General features: G+C 39.5%; 1 protein-coding gene and 1 non-coding gene across 2 annotated transcripts in view; both read left to right on the forward strand.

The window, feature by feature from the left end:
- Positions 1–18,394, forward strand: part of GABRB1 (gamma-aminobutyric acid type A receptor subunit beta1) — a 465,239-nt gene that overhangs the window by 373,629 nt on the left and 73,216 nt on the right. The gene's annotated exons all lie outside the window — the stretch shown is intronic.
- Positions 4,117–4,218, forward strand: LOC139183762 (U6 spliceosomal RNA). Its single transcript, XR_011567379.1, has one exon. It is a non-coding gene; the product is annotated as a U6 spliceosomal RNA (small nuclear RNA).

The raw sequence follows: 18,394 nt of genomic DNA on the forward strand, positions 1-18,394 counted from the left end.
GCTACAACCAACCTAGACAGCATGTTAAAAAGCAAAGACATTACTTTGCTGACAAAGTTTCATCTATCAAAGCTGATTTTCTAGTAGCCATATATGGACGTGAGAGTTGGACCATAAAGAAAGCTGAGTACCCATGAATTGATGCTTTTGAACTGTGGGGTTGGGGAAGACTCTTGGGAGTTCCTTGGGTAGCAAGGAGATCCAACCAGTCAATCCTAAAGGAAATCGACCCTGAATATTCATTTGAAGGACTGATGCCAAAGCTCCAATCCTTTGCCCACCTATGTGAAGAGCCAACTCATTGGAAAAGACCCTGATGCTGGGAAAGATTGAAGGCAGGAGGAGAAAGGGACAACAGAGGATGAGATGATTGGGTGACATCACCGACTCTATTGTAAATTAAGTCTGAGCAAAATCCAGGAGTTGGTGATGAACAGGAAGCCTGGCGTGTTGCAGTCCATAGGGTCACAAAGAGTTGGACACAGCTGAGTGACTGAACTGAACTGACTAAGCCTCCAGAGCTCTGCAACCGGTTAATCAGGCCATCCAGTTCACAACAGAGTGCTCCTGATTTCTGCCTCCTGCTGTCTACTCTGGGGCAGGTCAACAGTAGTGCAACATGAGAAAAGAGATGAACCTGAGTATAAAGGGAGACCTACACTTTTACCATACTCAGGTGCCACTGTCTAGTATTATATGGTTAGAGTACTATACAGTTTTTATATTGTTAGGGTACTACAAGTTGGCTTTCTGCTTTTTCACTGAAAACACCCTGAGGATCGAGAGAATACTAAAGGATAATTGTAAATAATTTGGGTTGGGGAGGGGGGAACTCACATACGGAGAATCTTATATAACCTGGTTAAAAACTAACTTACTGATCTGCTTCAGGCCTCCACGTCTTTGAACTCAGCAGTGAACATGAGCATAAGTGTTAATTTTCATGGTTGGACTGAAAAATTCTTAAAATCTTCTTAAGTGTCAGTAGGGTATCTCCAACCTGCTCCTGTTACTCAGCATTCTCATAAGTGTAACCCTCAGTATGTATATAGTCTTTCAGTGCCTGGTTAAGCTTTTATCTACATTAATAAAATGTACATCTGATCTTACCAATGTACATGACTTCCTTCCTTCTCTGAACAATTGAATATCTTCTCTTAGAAACATACACAGTTTCTAGAGTTGGTATCAAACAATCAGAAGTGTTTGGTTAACTAAGAAATCATTTCAGTAATCCATTCAGCAAGTACATTGCAGCCTGGGTGGTACCCAGCACTGTGCTAGATAATGCATGCCTGCTAAATGGCTTCAGTTGTGTCCAACTCTTTGTGACCCTATGGACTGTAGCCCACCAGGCTTCTCTGTCTATGGGATTCTCCAGGTAAGAAGACTGGAGTGGGTTGCCATGCCCTTCTCGAGGGGATCTTCCTGACCCAGGGATCAAACCCACATCTCTTACGTTCGTGGTGAGCAAAAGTAAAGAGGGTCCCTACCCTCTCTAATGGAGCATCTAGGCAAGGGAGGGAGAGAGCAATAGTTACTTTTATCGCTGTGTTTGGTAAATGCCTATGCCCTAGTGATAACTTTGTGTTATTAGAGGGCAATGAGGGGGGATGGACTTATGAAGGTCAAGAGAGTTTCCTTGAGGATGTGTCTATTGTTTATAGGCTGAGTAAAGAAATAACAAGGGTTTCCTTGGTGGCTCACTGGTAAAACATCCACCTGCCAATGCAGGAGACATTGGTTGGATCCCAGTGTCATATTCAAGACTCTGTAGCTGGAGGAATGCTGGCAAACATGGTGCCCAGAAGTACATTTAATGTGGCTGTAGCAGCAAAAGAAAAAAAGACCACGGTATGAGTGGAAGCTGGAAATGTAGATAGAGGACTTACTTTGGAGGCTCTTATATTTAAAAAAAACAAAAAACAAAAAACAAGTTTTATCTTTATCCTAGGAACAGTGGATCACTGGTGGATTTTTGACCTGGGGGAAGGAGGGCTGACATGGTAAGATTTGTGTTTGAGAATCACTCTAGCTGTAGTATTGAGAACAGACTGATGCAGGTAGAGAAAGGAAGTATACCGTTTTGAAGACTATCAGAATGGATCAAGGAGAGAAAGATGCTAGCTTGGATCAGGATAGAAGTGGAAAAGAGTAGATGGATGCAAGGGAGAATTAGAAGGAAAAATAGATGGGATTTAGTGAAAGAGTCAATATGAATGAGAAAGAGAGGAATGAAAAATTACCCTTATGATTCCCAAGGATTTTTGCTTGGATTAGTACATAAATGAGGATGTCATTCACCCAAAATGAGAAGAATGAGAATGTTTTAGGTTCTGTGCATGTGCTTGAGTGCTCAGTTGCTTCAGTCATGTCCGACTCTTTGCAGCCCTATGTACTATAGCCCACCAGGCTCCTCTGTCCATGGGGATTCTCCAAGCAAGAATGCTGGAGCGGGTTACCATGCCCTCCTCCAGGAGATCTTCCCAACCCAGGGATCGAACATGCGTCTCCTGCGGCTCCTGCATTGCAGGCGGATTCTTCCCATCTGGGAGGCCTTTAGATTCTGAGTGGGGGGCAAGAAAGAAATCACAAGTTTAATTATTATTTCTTGATGTATGATACAGGTCTGGAGCACACACAGAGCTCTACCCTGAAGATATAAATTTGTGAATCACTTGAATATTTTGATAATTGTAACTATAGGCATATGTGAATTTCCATGAGGAGTTGATGCAGAGTAAGGAATGAAAACTTATGAGGCCTGAGAAACTACAATATTTAATGACTGGGTAGAATAAGATGCGAACAGAAAGGAGACAAGAAAGGAACAGCCAGAAAAATAGGAGGAAAACTATGGAGTGTAGAGCTGCAGAAGCCAAAGAAAGGAAGTAAAGTAAAATCTGGGTTCAACAAACTCTAATCTAAAAATATGTATATTTATATGGTACATATGGCTTTGTCTCCTTAGGAACACTGCACAAACTTCTAGTCAAGTTCAAAGTGGAATAGAGTAGAGGGTGGATTTTTAATCCCAGTTCCGATACTCTCAGACAGTTCAGTCTTTGTGATATATTTCTCTCATTGGAATTATGAAATATGTCAGAATACGTTTACACAAATACACACGTCTTATAATCCTCTCATATGTAGTGATCTTTGCTTCTGTAAGTTGTCTGTCAACTTTAGAAATACTCCTGACCTTGTGTCCATGAAAATGCTGAGGATGGAATATAATAAACTACACTTTTCAGAATATAAGAAACTCTTTTGCAAGATGACTACAATATGCTTCATTGGTCTCACCTAACTTAATGCTTGAAAAAATATATGTCATTTATTACTTTACATCAGTTCTTAGGTTTTCACTTAAAATGTTTCCCTCTTGGGCTTAGATTACATATATACATTATGTAATCTAGATTAAATTACATATATATATATGGGCTTCCCAGGTGGTGGTGATAAAGAACTCGCCTGCCAATGCAGGAGACACAAAAGACCCAGGTTTGATCCCTGGGGCAGAAGGAAGTGGCAACTTACTTCAGTACTCTTGCCTGGAGAATCCCAAGGACAGAGGCGCCTGGTGGGCTACAGTCCGTAGGATCACAAAGAGTCGGACATGACTAAAGCAACTTAGCAAGCACATACACACACACACACACACACAGGTACATATATATATATAATATATATATATATGCGCTATGCTAAGTCACTTCAGTCGTGTCCGACTCTGTGCGACCCCATAGGCGGCAGCCCACCAGGTTCCCCCATCCCTGGGATTCTCCAGGCAAGAACACTGGAGTGGGTTGCCATTTCCTTATCCAATGCGTGAAAGTGAAGTCTCTCAGTCCTGTCCGACTCTTATCGACCCCATGGATTGCAGCCTAACAGGCTCCTCCGTCCATGGAATTTTCCAAGCAAGAGTACTGGAGTGGGGTGCCATTGCCTCCTCTGATATATATATATATATATATATATATATATATATATATATATATATATATAAATGAGGTTTTAAGGCATGAGTATATATATATAAGTCTTTTAAAGATAGGGTTTTCAATATATATTTCTTTTTAAAACTTTTTTATATTACTGTGTTTTACTTTTGTGCTAGCTTCAGCAGCACATATACTAAAATTGGAACAATACAGAGAAGATTATCCCCTGCACAAGGATGACAGGCACATTCGTGAAGTTTTCCATATCTTGGGGTCTTCCTTTGTAGCTCAGCTGGTAAAGAATCTGCCTGCAATGCAGGAGACCCCGTTTGATTCCTGGGTCAGGAACATCTGCTGGAAAAGGGATAGGCTACCCACTCCACTATTCTTGAGCTTCCCTGGTGCGTCAGTTGGTAAAGAATCCACCTGCAATGTGGGAGACCTGGGTTCAGTCTCCAGGTTGGGAAGATCCCCTGGAGAAGGGAACGGCTACCACTCCAATATTCTGGCTTGGAGAATCCCATGGACTGTATATCCATGGGTTGCAAAGAGTCAGACGTGACTGAGCGACTTTCACTCACATAGCCAGTTAACAATGTTGTGATAGTTTCAAGTGGACAGCAAAGGGACTCAGCCATAGGTACACGTGCATCCATTCTCCCCCACAGGCCCCTCCCAACCAGGCTTCCACATATCATTGAGCAGAGTTCCCTGTGCTATATAGTAGGTCTTTGTTGGTTATCCATTTTAAATATAGCAGTGTCTACTTGTCAATCCCAAATTCCCTAACTATCCCTTTCCAGACTTCTTCAACTAACTCAAGCTTTTGTGTATAATTTCAATATATCTGGGCTTAATTTATTACAAAATCACAAGCCCTATAGGCCAACTCCTATGGATCATAGTAGAAAAGGCATGGGATAAGAATCTGACATCACTGGGTTTCGTCCCAGATTTGCTACCTGGACAGGTTGTCAGTATACCACTCTGTACCATTTGCTTCTTCTGTGAAATATGGACAATACTACTTACCTCATGAGGCTGCTGTAAAGAACTGTCTACAACATACAAGTACTCAATAAACGTTAATGCCTTCTTGACATCACAGTGAAAATATAGTGCTAGAGTAGCTGCCACCTGAAATCATAACCAATTATGACTATAGTGTAAGCTGTTGAACTAGCATACATGTCATCCAGAAAAACAATCCCATGTTTTTCAATATATTCAGAGTGCGATGAACTCTGATGATGTAAAAATAACAAATCAACCTTGGGTTTATGGTCATCTCATAGCTTATGAATTGAAACATTTCATGATCCTTGTCAGTGTAGAGAGTTAACTTCCCTACGATTTGAGAGAAAAAAGAGATCATTTCTCCTGTACTAGTTTTTAGTAAAAAGATGCCCAACTAAGAGGCTTTCACAGAGAATTCCTTCAATAATGATGTGCTGAATAAATGAATAGAGTAAAATGGAAGAAGATAAAAGTTCATTTTTGTGTTTTAGGAAATGTATTGAAATTAGAGATTATGATTATTTTTGTAAATTAACAGTTCTCTGGAGGAATTAGTGTTATGCTGGGCTCTGCAGTCATTTGTTTACTCAATAGATGAGGTACTTTACTATGTTGCTATGATATAAGGTTCTATGATGGTCAAGAAAAGAGTCATGTCTATAGATCACTGCCCTACAGATTTACAGTGCCAGATAGGAAAATCATGAACCAGATGATCATGAGATTATTTCCAAAACTAGTCAAATAAAGTAGTCCCCTCATCTAATCTTCATCTAATCCTTCCATTTTAGGCCAAGAGTGTCTATTGTGTTTCCCCAACAAAACAATATTCAATCCAACCAAACCAAAAGTCAAGATGAATTGTTGATTTTCTCTTTTAACTTCACCATATGTATCATCCTCTTTAAAATATAGTTTTCTTCTAGATTCTGAGCATATACATACATTCTAATTTGCGTATTGCCTAGGTGCTATATTACATTCACATTTTTTTGGCTCATGTGTTTGGAATTGCTTATTTTGGATATTTTGTTTATTTTATTATAGTAGTAAGGGGGAGAAAATATAGATGGTTCAGAGATCTTTCCTGTCATACTTCTCAAACCAGTTTCTTTTCAATGTTTTTTATTTAAGCAAAAACTACTAAAAATATAAAAATGTAATATGGAATTCCATCAAAGCTCCTCCCACTTAAGTATTTTTTTTCCAATAGTGATGAAGGTGAAACTACATTTCAGAAGTTTTCATGTTAAGTGATTCCTTTGATATATCCATCACAGGAACATAACATAGTTATTACTAACTTACTTTAAGGTGAATCAAGATCAATCTTCAAGTTAATGCTTTTGTAAGCCTTCCTGATATAAATACCTTGGATTTGTCTTCTAATATGTAAAAGAATATTCTCTTTCCTGCCTTTATTGTCAGTAAAAATAAAACTCTGTCTGCATTACTCTCATCTTAGGATCTCTGTTCAGATCATCCTAAAGGGTGTCTTGTCTGTCTTTTGAATGGGAGCTTCTGTTTTCTGAGTTCCACAGCATCTTCTTCTTTAATTTATGTCTTAGTGGAGCCTTCTCCTGTAGCTTCCTGTGAGTCGCTGAGGGAAGATAAATGTTTTGAGATCTTGCATATCTAGCAATGCCTTTATTCACTCTTGACAATTGAATTTTTATGTATATATACTCCTGTGTAAGAAAACAATTTCCCTTGGGTTTTCTAAGGCAATATTTCAGTGTCTTCTAGCTTTGGATATTGCTCCTGAGACAGTCAATGCTGTTCTGATGTTTGAATTTGTACATATGAATAGTTTCTACCTTTGTGACATTTTAGAATAGTCTCTGCTTCCTAAGATTCTAAATTTCATAATGGTAAACTTTACTGTGACCCTTTTTTATCATGTCAAGTATCAGATTGGACTTCCAGTGTTGACACACCTAAAATGTCATATGCTTGGAGTCATAAATATTTCAGTCCTTTGGGGTGCTTTAACAAAATACCATAGACTGGATGGCTTACAAACAGAAATTTATTTCTGATATTCTGGAGAGACTGGGAAGTCCAAGATCATGATGCTGGCTAACTTGGTATCTAGTGAGGGTCTGCTTCCTGGTTCAGGTGGCCATCTTCTCTCTGTGTCCTCACATGGTGGTAGGATCAAGGGAGACCTTTGGAGAATCTTCTGTAAGGGCACTAATGCCATTAATGAGAACTCTGCTTTCATGGACTAATCACCTCCCCCAAGCTTCACCTTTTCCTACCATTACATTGGGCATTAGAATTTCAACATATGAATTTTGCAGGCACACAATCATTGAGCCTGTAGCTATATAGCACGTAGCCTTTCCAAATTTGCTTCTTTCACTTAGCGATATTGGCTTGACAGCTCATCTCTTTTTAGCACTGAATAATAATTCATTTATAAACATACCACAGTTGATCTATTTACCTACTGAAGGACATCTTGGCTTCTTCCATGTTTTGCAATTACAAATAGAGTTGCTATAAACATATATGTGCAGGTTTTGTGTGGATGTAAGTTTTTAGCCCATTTTGGCAAATATTGAAGAGTGCAATTGCTGGATAGTATGTTTAGTTTTGTAAGAAAATACCAAACTGTCTCCCAAAGTGTACCATTTTGCCATGAATACAAGTTCCTTTGCTCCATATCCTCACCAGCATTTGGTGTTGTCACTATTTTGGATTTTAGCCATTTTAGTAGGTGTGGTAGTATCTCACTGATGTTTAAATTCATAGTTTTCTAATAACATATGATGTTGAGCATCTTTTCATACAGGGCTTCCCTGGTGACTCAGATAGTAAAGAATTTGCCTGCAATGTAGATGACCCAGGTTTGATCCCTGGGTCAGGAAGACCCCTGGAGAAGGGAATAGCTACCCACTCTAGTATTCTTGCCTGGAGAATTCCATGAACAGAGGAACCTGGTGGGCTATAGCCCATGGGGTCACAAAGAGTCAGACACAACTGAGCATGAGACTCCTTATATTTTCATACATCTATATGCCATCTGTGTTTCTTCTTTGGTGAAGTCTTTGAGATCTTTTGCTCATTTTTTAATTGAGTTGTCTGTTTTCTCAGCATTGAGCTTTAAGAGTTCTTTATGTGGAGAAGACAATGGTACCCCACTCCAGTCCTCTTGCCGGGAAAATCCCATGGACGGAGGAGCCTGGTAGGCTGCAGTCCATGGGGTCGCTAGGAGTCAGACACGACTGAGCGACTTCACTTTCACTTTTCACTCTCATGCATTGGAGAAGGAAATGGCAACCCACTCCAGTGTTCTTGCCTGGAGAATCCCAGGGATGGGGGAACCTGGTGGGCTGCCATCAATGGGGTCGCACAAAGTTGGACATGACTGAAGCGACTTAGCAGCAGCAGCAGCAGTTCTTTATGCATTTTAGACCACTCCTTTATCAGTAATGTGTGCACCAATTTATTTTCAAATTTTTTAAATAGTAATGCATTTACATAGCTAAAATGTAAAAATGAAATTAAAAGGTAAATATTGGGAAGTCCCACTGCTCCCACTCCTTCCAAATTCATCCTCTTCCTTCACCATTTTTATTTGTTTCTGACTTATCCTTCTCAGGTCTCTATATTGTGCTGTGCTATGCTGATTTGCTCAGTTGTGTCCTACTCTTTGTGACCCCAAGGACTGTAGCCTCCCAGACTCCTCTGTCCATGGGGATTCTCCAGGCAAGAACAGTGGAGTGGGTTGCCATACCCTCCTCCAGGGGATCTTCCCAACCCAGGGATCAAACCCAGGTCCCCCACACTGCAGGTGGATTCTTTACCATCTGAACCACCAGGGAAGCCCTCTCTTTATACAAGTACAAGCAAATACAAATATACAGTTTACTTTTCCCATTTCTTAACAAAAGTGGCATTTCACATACATTATTCTGAACCTTGATTTTTCACTTAACACTGTATCATGGGCATCTTTCCATATCTTATCATAGAGCTCTTCCCTATTTTTTAACAGCTGTATAATGTTCCATTGTGGGGATATACCACAGTTCAGAAATTCCTTGTTGCTGGACACTTATCACCCTGACTTTTAAAGGTACCTGGTGCTCTCTTACAAATTTATGAGATTGTAAGGCTCTATAATGAAAAGTGGGTGCTTCTTAACTTTCTTCCATTGCCACCTTAGGTTCTGGTTTCTTCTGTTATAGGACACTTTCCACTTAACTCTCTGCTTTATAGCTTCCAGAATTTATTTTGTTTACCACTCAGTAGCATAGCACTATCATCTTCAAACTGAAGGAACAATTCCTTGATTGTCTAGACTCTGTAAGTAAGTCCTCTCTTACCTTGTATACTTCTATTGTACCTTTCCAGACTTTAGTCACACCCTTTCAGAGTAAAGACACTCAGTTTTCACAAATGAAAATAATCTTGGAAAGAGCTAGAAGGTGGGGCATAAAATTGTTTCCTTTTTCAGACCCCCCCCCTCAAAAAACAACCCCAACAAAAAGAGAAACAGTATGGTCTAAAGACCTCCTGGAATCATTTAATAAGGCAATGGATTTCTATGTTTTTTTCTCCCTTCTATGGCGGTAACTATTACAAAAGCATTTCTGTCCCTGGGCTTCAACTTGGTAGGCCTGATGACTGTTTTCCTAATTTATAGGCACCGTTAGCACCATCAGTCCTGGTACATCAAGGGCCCTGAGGGGTCAGCAATTCTCCTGCTGTACACTTCAACTGATAGAGTCATTTGTTTCATCAACTGTATGAGTCACAAGATGGACCTCTCTTGTAAGGCTGTAAAGCAGTGATTGAGATTTGTGCCCTTCACTCAGAGAGAACCCAGAACTATTCCACTTTCTATTTATGTAACCTTCAGCAAGCTATTCAACCCTTCTAAACCTGTGTTTCCTCATCTATAAAATAACGTGCACTTCATAGGTTTGTTGTGAAGATTAATCACATATAAAACAGCTAGTACAGAGCCAGGCAATTCTCCAACACCAGCCAATGTCCTACAACTCAATTCTGACACTATTTCCCTGGAGATACTGCAGATCCCAAGATGAGGAGCTCTTCAACACCAGTCCTTTCATGTTTTTTTAGAGGCTTCATTACATAGGCATGACTAATCAAATCATAGGCATTCCTGATTGATTCAACTTCTACCTCTTCTCTTCTCCCCAGAGGTGGAAGAATGGGACTGCCTGAAATCTCCAACCCACTAATCTTATGGTTGGGCTTCCCTGCTGGCTCAGACAGTAAAGAATCTGCCTACAATACAAGAGACTCTCATTTGATCCCTGGATTGGGAAGACCCCCTGGAGGAGGGCATGGCAACTCACTCTAGTATTCTGGCCTGGAGAATTCCATGGACAGAGGAGCCTGGTGGGCTACAGTCCATGGTGTCACAAAGAGTCAGACACAACTGAGCGACTAACACTTGCACTTTTCAGTTTTATGGTTGGCTTCACTGGCAACCAGTCACCATCCATAGGTGCTTTCCAAAAGGCAGTATGTTAACAAGAACCCAGCTTGAGAACTGTCTTTTGTAAATAATAAGACGCTCATTTCACCTTTAGGGTTTCAAGAACTGAGGACTAAACACTAATTATTATAATAAAAGATGCTCCTATGGCTTTTATCCCTCAGGAAATTCCATGGCTTTGGGAAAGTAGGAGCCAGATGTGAACCATGAACCATGACAAAAAAATATATGAAATATATTTTGATCATTTGAATGATCAAATATGCATTTCTTGTAAATAACATTATTGTCATTTGTTTTCCCGACGGGTCTAAAAACTCTGTGAATAGAGATTCTGTCTGTATTCCTCCTTTTGTCTCCCAGGTACCGAGCAAAGTGCCTGGTTCATAGAAGAAATTGACGAATATTCATTAAATGACTCAGTAAAGGAATGAGTAAATAGATGTATCTCTTTCACATTAATTCTCAGGATACAAAAAAATTTTTTTTCAAGAAAACTATGGAGTGCATGTATATATTTAAGAAAGTCAGCTTGTTATTATAGGAAGATCTGCTATTCCCCCAAATTTGGTCTGCAAACACTCTTCCAAGGAGTAAATTTTAAGGAAATATTTCTTGACTGACCATGGCCTAACAGTTATCCACTTAGTCTTGTGCACCATGTCCTCTCTAGCTGCATTTATGCGTAAGATAAATGGGAAAATGCTGTGTTTAGTAGTTGGAAAGTATCTGTCATAGGTAAGATGACCTTTGTGCTGGTTTGACTTGGCAGGGGAGAGTGGGTCATAAACCTTAATAAAAATGCCTTGGGAGATGTTGATCTAAATGTTGATCATTTATTTTTTAAATGGGATTTTTAACCAGAAAGATTCCATCATGTAATGTTCAATAATAATGCCATCCAGAAAAAAAAGAAACCACTCAAAATAATTGACATTTATTTGACCTTGTCTTGTGGGTAAAAATCTGATAAAATCAGATTTAAAATATTGTTTCATTGGCCTTAAAAAATACCCCTGAAGGCTGAAAATCATTACAATAGGTCCTGTTTTTGCCCAGTCCTACACTTCATGATTATGTCTGATTCTCACAAACATGCTTCAAAATCAGCAGTTTACTGTTATTCCTGTTTTACAAATAGAGAAATGGAGACCCAAGGTTTAAAACCTTGCCACTAACGATTATAATGCTAAGCAGAAAGGCAGGATACAAAGCCTGTTCTTTCTGACTCCAAAACTCATGTTTTTTTAATACTTTCTCTCTTGCTATGGGGTGTTTTTCCCTAACAATCATAACAAAATATCTTCATAGGCCATAAAATAATGTTAGACCCCTTCGTGTCACCATTATCACAACAAATTTCCTAAACCAAGTCAACACATACAAAAAAGATATGTTTAGGAGTAAGAGTTTGGGAGTTGTCATAGGTGGTAGTGGTTATAGAAGGTTATAGAAGGAAACAGAATTAGAAAGCATTGTGAAAAAACAGAAGAGTTTCCGTGATTACAGGTCACCTGATTGTAGTGTCCATTCATATGTGGTGAATATTGGTCACTTTTTGAATATCCAGCATTCCTATGTCTTATGTATCCCTGACTCCTGTGTATCAAATAGAGCTTGTCTCTCACTATCAAAACAGAAAACACCAGATACCTTCCCAGGACTCCTTGCATCTGGCCATGAGACAGACATAGGTTCCACCATTCATTCACTCATTATGGCAACCATCACATCAAAAGTTAGTGATGTAAAGAAGAAAGGAGCACAGAGAAATCCATCATGAAAAGACTAGCACCATAACACAGCTGATGGAGTGGTTCTGGTCTCCAGGCTCGGTGCTGTTGACTATAGGAGTGATGTGGGGGTAGAATAAGCAGCGGGGCCTCAAAGAGTCAGTTTTACAGTGTTGATTTTGGCAATGGTTTCTAGCTTTATGACCTCAGAGCCTGGATCCCTGATACTCTCAAGGAACCTGTGATGTTCCCATCATTCTTTCATTAAATTACTTTTTATTTAATTTAGTTCCTACTGCCTAAGAATCCTGACTGGAAAAAAAAATGTATAAATAATAATAATAATGACAGTAACTAGCATATCTTGAGAACTTATGATTTAATTCTGCTAAATGCTTTAAAAACCTTTTACTCCTTAAATTCTCACCGCAACCCAGTAGTTTCTATATTACAGATAAATAAATTAAGAGATTAAGTGGCTTGATCCAAGAAATCTTGCTGGAAAGTGGCAGAGTCAAGATTTGAACCCACCATCTCTATCTATCCCTGGGTCAGGAAGATCCCCTGGAGAAGGAAAATGGCAAAGCACTCCAGTATTCTTGCCTGGAGAATTCCAATCCACGGGGTTGCAAAAGCGTCAGACACGACTGGGCAACTAAACATCAATTCTAGCTCCAAAACCTAGTCAGTTCAGTTCAGTCACTCAGTCATGTCTGACTCTTTGTGACCCTATGAACCACAGCATGCCAGGCCTCCCTGTTCATCACCAGCTCCCTGAGTTCACCCAAACCCATGTCCGTCGAGTCAGTGATTCCATCCAACCATCTCATCCTCTGTTGTCCCCTTTTTTTCCTGCCCTCAATCTTTCCCAGCATCAGGGTCTTTTCAAATGAGTCAGCTCTTCATATCAGTTGGCCAAAGTATTGGAGTTTCAGCTTCAACATCAGTCCTTCCAGTGAACACCCTGGACTGATCTCCTTTAGGATAGACTGTTTGAATCTCCTGCAGTCCAAGGGACTCTCAAGAGTCTTCTCCAAAACCACAGTTCAAAACCATCAATTCTTTGGCACTCAGCTTTCGTTATAGTCCAACTGTCACATGCATACATGACCACTGGAAAAACCATGAACCTTTGTTGGCAAAGTAATGTCTCTGCTTTTGAATATGCTATCTAGGTTGGTCATAACTTTCCTTCCAAGGAGTAAGCGTCTTTTAATTTCATGGCTGCAGTCACCATCTGCAGTGATTTTGGACCCCAGAAAAATAAAGTCAGCCACTGTTTCCACTGTTTCCCATCTATTTGCCATGAAATGATGGGACCGGATGCCATGATTTTAGTTTTCTGAATGTTGAGCTTTAAACCAACTTTTTCACTCTCCTCTTTCACTTTCATCAAGAGGCTCTTTAGTTCTTCTTCACTTTCTGCCATAAGGGTGGTGTCATCTGCACATCTGAAGTTATTGATATTTCTCCCCGGCAATCTTGATTCCAGCTTGTGTTTCTTCCAGTCCAGCGTTTCTCATGATGTACTCTGCATAGAAGTTAAATAAGCAGGGTGACAATATACAGCCTTCACGTACTCCTTTTCCTGTTTGGAACCAGTCTGTTGTTCCATGTCCAGTTCTAACTGTTGCTTCCTGACCTGCATACAAGTTTTTCAAGAGGCAGATCAGGTGGTCTGGTATTCCCATCTCTTGAAGAATTTTCCACAGTTTATTGTGATCCACACAGCCAAAGTGGCATAGTCAATAAAGCAGAAATAGATGTTTATCTGGAACTCTCTTGCTTTTTCCATGATCCAGTGGATGTTGGCAATTTGATCTCTGGTTCCCCTGCCTTTTCTAAAGCCACCTTGAACTTCTGGAAGTTCACGGTTCATGTATTGCTGAAGCCTGGGTTGGAGAATTTTAAGCATTCCTTTACTAGCGTGTGAGATGAGTGCAATTGTGCAGTAGTTTGATCATTCTTTGGCATTGCCTTTCTTTGGGATTGGAATGAAAACTGACCTTTTCCAGTCCTGTGGCCACTGCTGAGTTTTCCAAATTGGCTGGCATATTGAGTGCAGCACTTTCACAGCATCATCTTTCAGGATTTGGAATAGCTCAACTGGAATTCTATCACCTCCACTAGCTTTGTTTGTAGTGATGCTTTCTAAGGCCCACTTGAGTTCACATTCCAGGATGTCTGGCTCTAGGTGAGTGATCACACCATCGTGATTATCTGGGTCGTGAAGATATTTTTTGTACAGTTCTTCTATGTATTCTTGCTACCTCTTCTTAATAGCTTCTGCTCTGTTAGTCAGCCACTAAACTTGAATATATAATTTAGGAGTAGTTTGTACTGTATGTCTTTTTTAGAATATAACATCCAAAGGTAGTTGTTCAAAGGTTTTCCAAAGACAACAAACTGGATGTGTACATATATAAAAGAACTGGTTTATGAAATTTTGAGGGCTATCAAGTGTGAAATCTGCCAGACAGACCAACAAGGCCAAGGCCCCAGGGGAGGATTCATATTGCAGCTCAAGTCCAGAGGTGGTTTGGAGCAGAAGTCCCTCTGTAGGTATCTATATCCAAATCTCTGCTTCTTAGAAGGACATCAGTCCTATTGGATTAAGATCCACATTAATGACTTCACTTTAACTTAGTTACCTCTGTAAAGACCCCTGTCTCCCAAATTCAATCACATTCTGAGATACTCAGGGATAGCACTGTAAGATATGAATTTTAGAGGGGACATAATTCAGCCCCTAGCAGTAGTAATTTCAACACAACATTTTAGAAAGTGCCCTGTATGTACATGTAGTCTCAGGGACTTTCTAAATTTGCATGACACATCTTTAGAGTATTTGAGGCCCTCTTCAATTTTTAAAATACCAGTCCTGCCCATAGCCAGCATCAAAATGGTAACCATAATATTATCAGTAACCAAAGTCTCTTATGTCTTAGCTTAAAGATGATGATACCCAGCTACAAGGAAATTTTAGGTTGTGTTTCCCACCAGAAGTACAAAAACTAGTTGCACTACAGTTTCCCAGTACTTAAACTCATCAGAAGAATCAAATGAAATAAACTGCCCCATGGTAAAGTGACACAGCTCCTAAAAATATTCTTCTCCTTCAAGGACTGATGGCTTTTGGCTGTACTCAGTTTTTGCAAAGATTTCAAACCTTGAGGGGGCCAGACAGCACTGTGAGGTCTGCAGTGTGCCTCTTGGCAATGAACATCATAATGGGAACACTTGTCATTTTTTTTCACCTGGAGATTGATTATTCAATGGTTGAAAGTGAAAGTGAGTGCTTGGAAAAGCCATCTTAACTCCTCCATCAGTTATTTAACAGCAGTCACACCCTCTTGCATTTGTAGAACTCTTTGTCCTTCTTATAGTACTTATACATGGTTTAGTTCATTTCATCTAAATGGTCCTTGATTGGCCTAAAGTTTAAATCAGCTTCCCAATGTGCCTAGCAATCTTAGAGAGCACTTTATGAGCTTAAAAAAACATGACCCAAAGTGGAGAAATTGCTCTGAAAGCATTCTGTAAAATCAAGGCACCTTTATTCTACACATTCGTAAACAGTGAAGCTAACTGAGTTAAATCCTTAAAGGAACTGTGGGGATTATCCAAAGATTCTCAATCCTTTACAGTTTACTTTGTTTTCAACACCATTTTCTATAGGGCTAAGCTCTTAAATCCAATATTACCTTATTAAAAATTTCAGACAAAAACATGCCTCCATTATCATTCTGTCTTTCTCTTAAGAGTCAAACCTACATATTCCCTTTAAAGAAAAACTGAAGGTAATTTGTTGTCAAAAGATCCTGAACTAAAAATACATGTCACAATTAGACAGGGCCTGAGTAGTTCTCCCTACACAGAGCAGATGGTAATCTCTTTTTAAAATAAAATGGTGATCTGTGTTTCTGACTGTGTGCCTTCTGCATCAGGCGTGAAGTAAAAATGAATTTCTATTTTGTTTCATTCAGGGAGCCTATTACATTGACCAACATGGGTGGTGGGGAGGGAGGGAATCACCTAATTTGTTCAAATATAATCATACAGTAACAACAAAAGCATTGGCTCCTTTGACTCTCTGCAGGAAAGCTTTTTAAAAAAATGAACAGACGCAGAATAATCTTGAGAATGCTCTTGTTATTCTGCTGGTAATGTCTGTAGTTAAGGAGACATCTGTGATGGGGGATAAAGAAGATCATTTTCTTTTCTGAAGTACAAAGTGTAGAGTAAAAATATCATTTTGAGGATTTAAAACATAAGAAATAACCTGATTCTTTACCTTTATGTTTTTTAAATGATTGATTGTAGGAGTACTGCAATTCAGAGTTGATTTTTTCCATTAATATGGTGTTAGAAAGTAAAAAATGAAACTCAATCTCCTAAAATATGTAAGGAAAGAGCTAGGTTCATATAAGAATGTGGAATTAGCACACTGCCTGTGCTAATACAATATAATGATATATGATGTTAATATAATATGGTGGTGGTTTGGTTGCTGAGTCGTGTCTGACTCTTTGCAACCCCAGGGACTATACCCCACCAGGTTCCTCAGTCCATGGGATTTTCCAGGGAAGAATACTGCAAGGGGTGTCATTTCCTTCTCCAGGGGATCTTCCCCACTCAAGGATTGAACCTAGATCTCCTGCATTGCAGGCAGATTCTTTACCAACTGAACAAGCCCATAACATAATGACAATAAGATAATGATAATATAATGTGTCTCTAATCCTGGTTCTAAATTAGGGTGTGCAGCCATATTTCTATTGTGGCAGGAGTGTGGATATAACCTTACTTCAAAGATATTTTCTGCCTGTGTTTTGATTATACAGTTCTATGGAGCAAACCATTATGCCTTTACCGTTAGTCCTACAAATAGCATCTCTCGCATTTTTTCATTTTTATTGGAATCTAGTTGCTTTACAGTGTTGTGTTAGATTCTGCTATACAGCAAAGTGAATCAGTTATATGTATACATATATCCCTCTTTTTTAGATTTCCTTCCCACTTAGGTCACCACAGAGCATTGAGTAAAGTTTCCTGTGCTACACAGTAGGGTCTCCTTATTTATCTATGCTATACATAGTACTATTGTGGGGAGAGAGCGAATTAGCCAAGATGGTGTGTTCAGGCTCTCTTGACCCACGTTTTGTAAATATTGACCATATAACAGCTGAGATCACTGATAGCACTGCACATGCACATCACGAGATACTCACTTGGTCATGGGTTACTCTGTGCAGTATGCATATGGGAGTTCCACCTAGAAAGTGGTGGCATTGCTGCTGCATCACGGTTGTGTCCACTGGCTCAGCCATGAGAGGAGAGAATACTGCTACGGCTGCTGTGCCAGCCAGGAGAGAATAAATGTGTCTGCAGTTCCTATGGCTCTTTGTGTCTTCTTCCAACCTCTTAGCTTGCGCATTGCCTACTCTGGATTCAACAAACAGTGTGCAAAGTGTGAACAGCAAGACAGTTGGCATCATGAACAGGATAAGCAATACAAGCATATATATGTCAATTCCAATATCCCAATTCATCCCCCCCCTTACCCTCCCTGGTATCCATAAGTTTGTTCTCTATATCTGTGTCTCTATTTCTGCTTTGCAAATATGTTCATCTGTACCACTTTTGTAGATTTCACATGTAAGTGATATTATATGATATTTGTTTTTCTCTTTCTGACTTACTTCACTCTGTATGACAGTCTCTAGGTCTATCCACATCTCTGCAAATGGCACTATTCTGTTCCTTTTTGGGACTGAGTAATATCCCATTGAATGTATGTATCACATCTTCTTTATCATTCTTCTGTTGATGGACATTTAGGTTGCTTCCATGTCCTGGCTACTGTAAATAGTGCTGCAGTGAACACTGAGATGCATATATTTATTTACATTATGCTCTTCACCCAGTATATGCCTAGGCATGGGATTGCTGGGTCATATGGGAGCTCTGTTTTTTAGCTTTTTGCGAAACCTCCATACTGTTCTCCATAGAGGCTGTATCAATTTATATTCCTGCCAACAGTGTAGAGGATTCCCTTTGCTCCATACCCTCTCCAGCATTAATTGTTTGTAGATTTTTTGATGATAGCCATTCTGACCAGTGTAAGGTGATAGTTATCACATTGAAGTGTTGATTTGCATTTCTCTACTAATTAGTGATGCTGAGCATCTTTTCATGTGATTGTTGTTCGTCTATAT

Source organism: Bos indicus, chromosome 6 (genome assembly GCF_029378745.1).
Source record: "Bos indicus isolate NIAB-ARS_2022 breed Sahiwal x Tharparkar chromosome 6, NIAB-ARS_B.indTharparkar_mat_pri_1.0, whole genome shotgun sequence".
Classification (NCBI taxonomy): Eukaryota; Metazoa; Chordata; class Mammalia; order Artiodactyla; family Bovidae; genus Bos; species Bos indicus.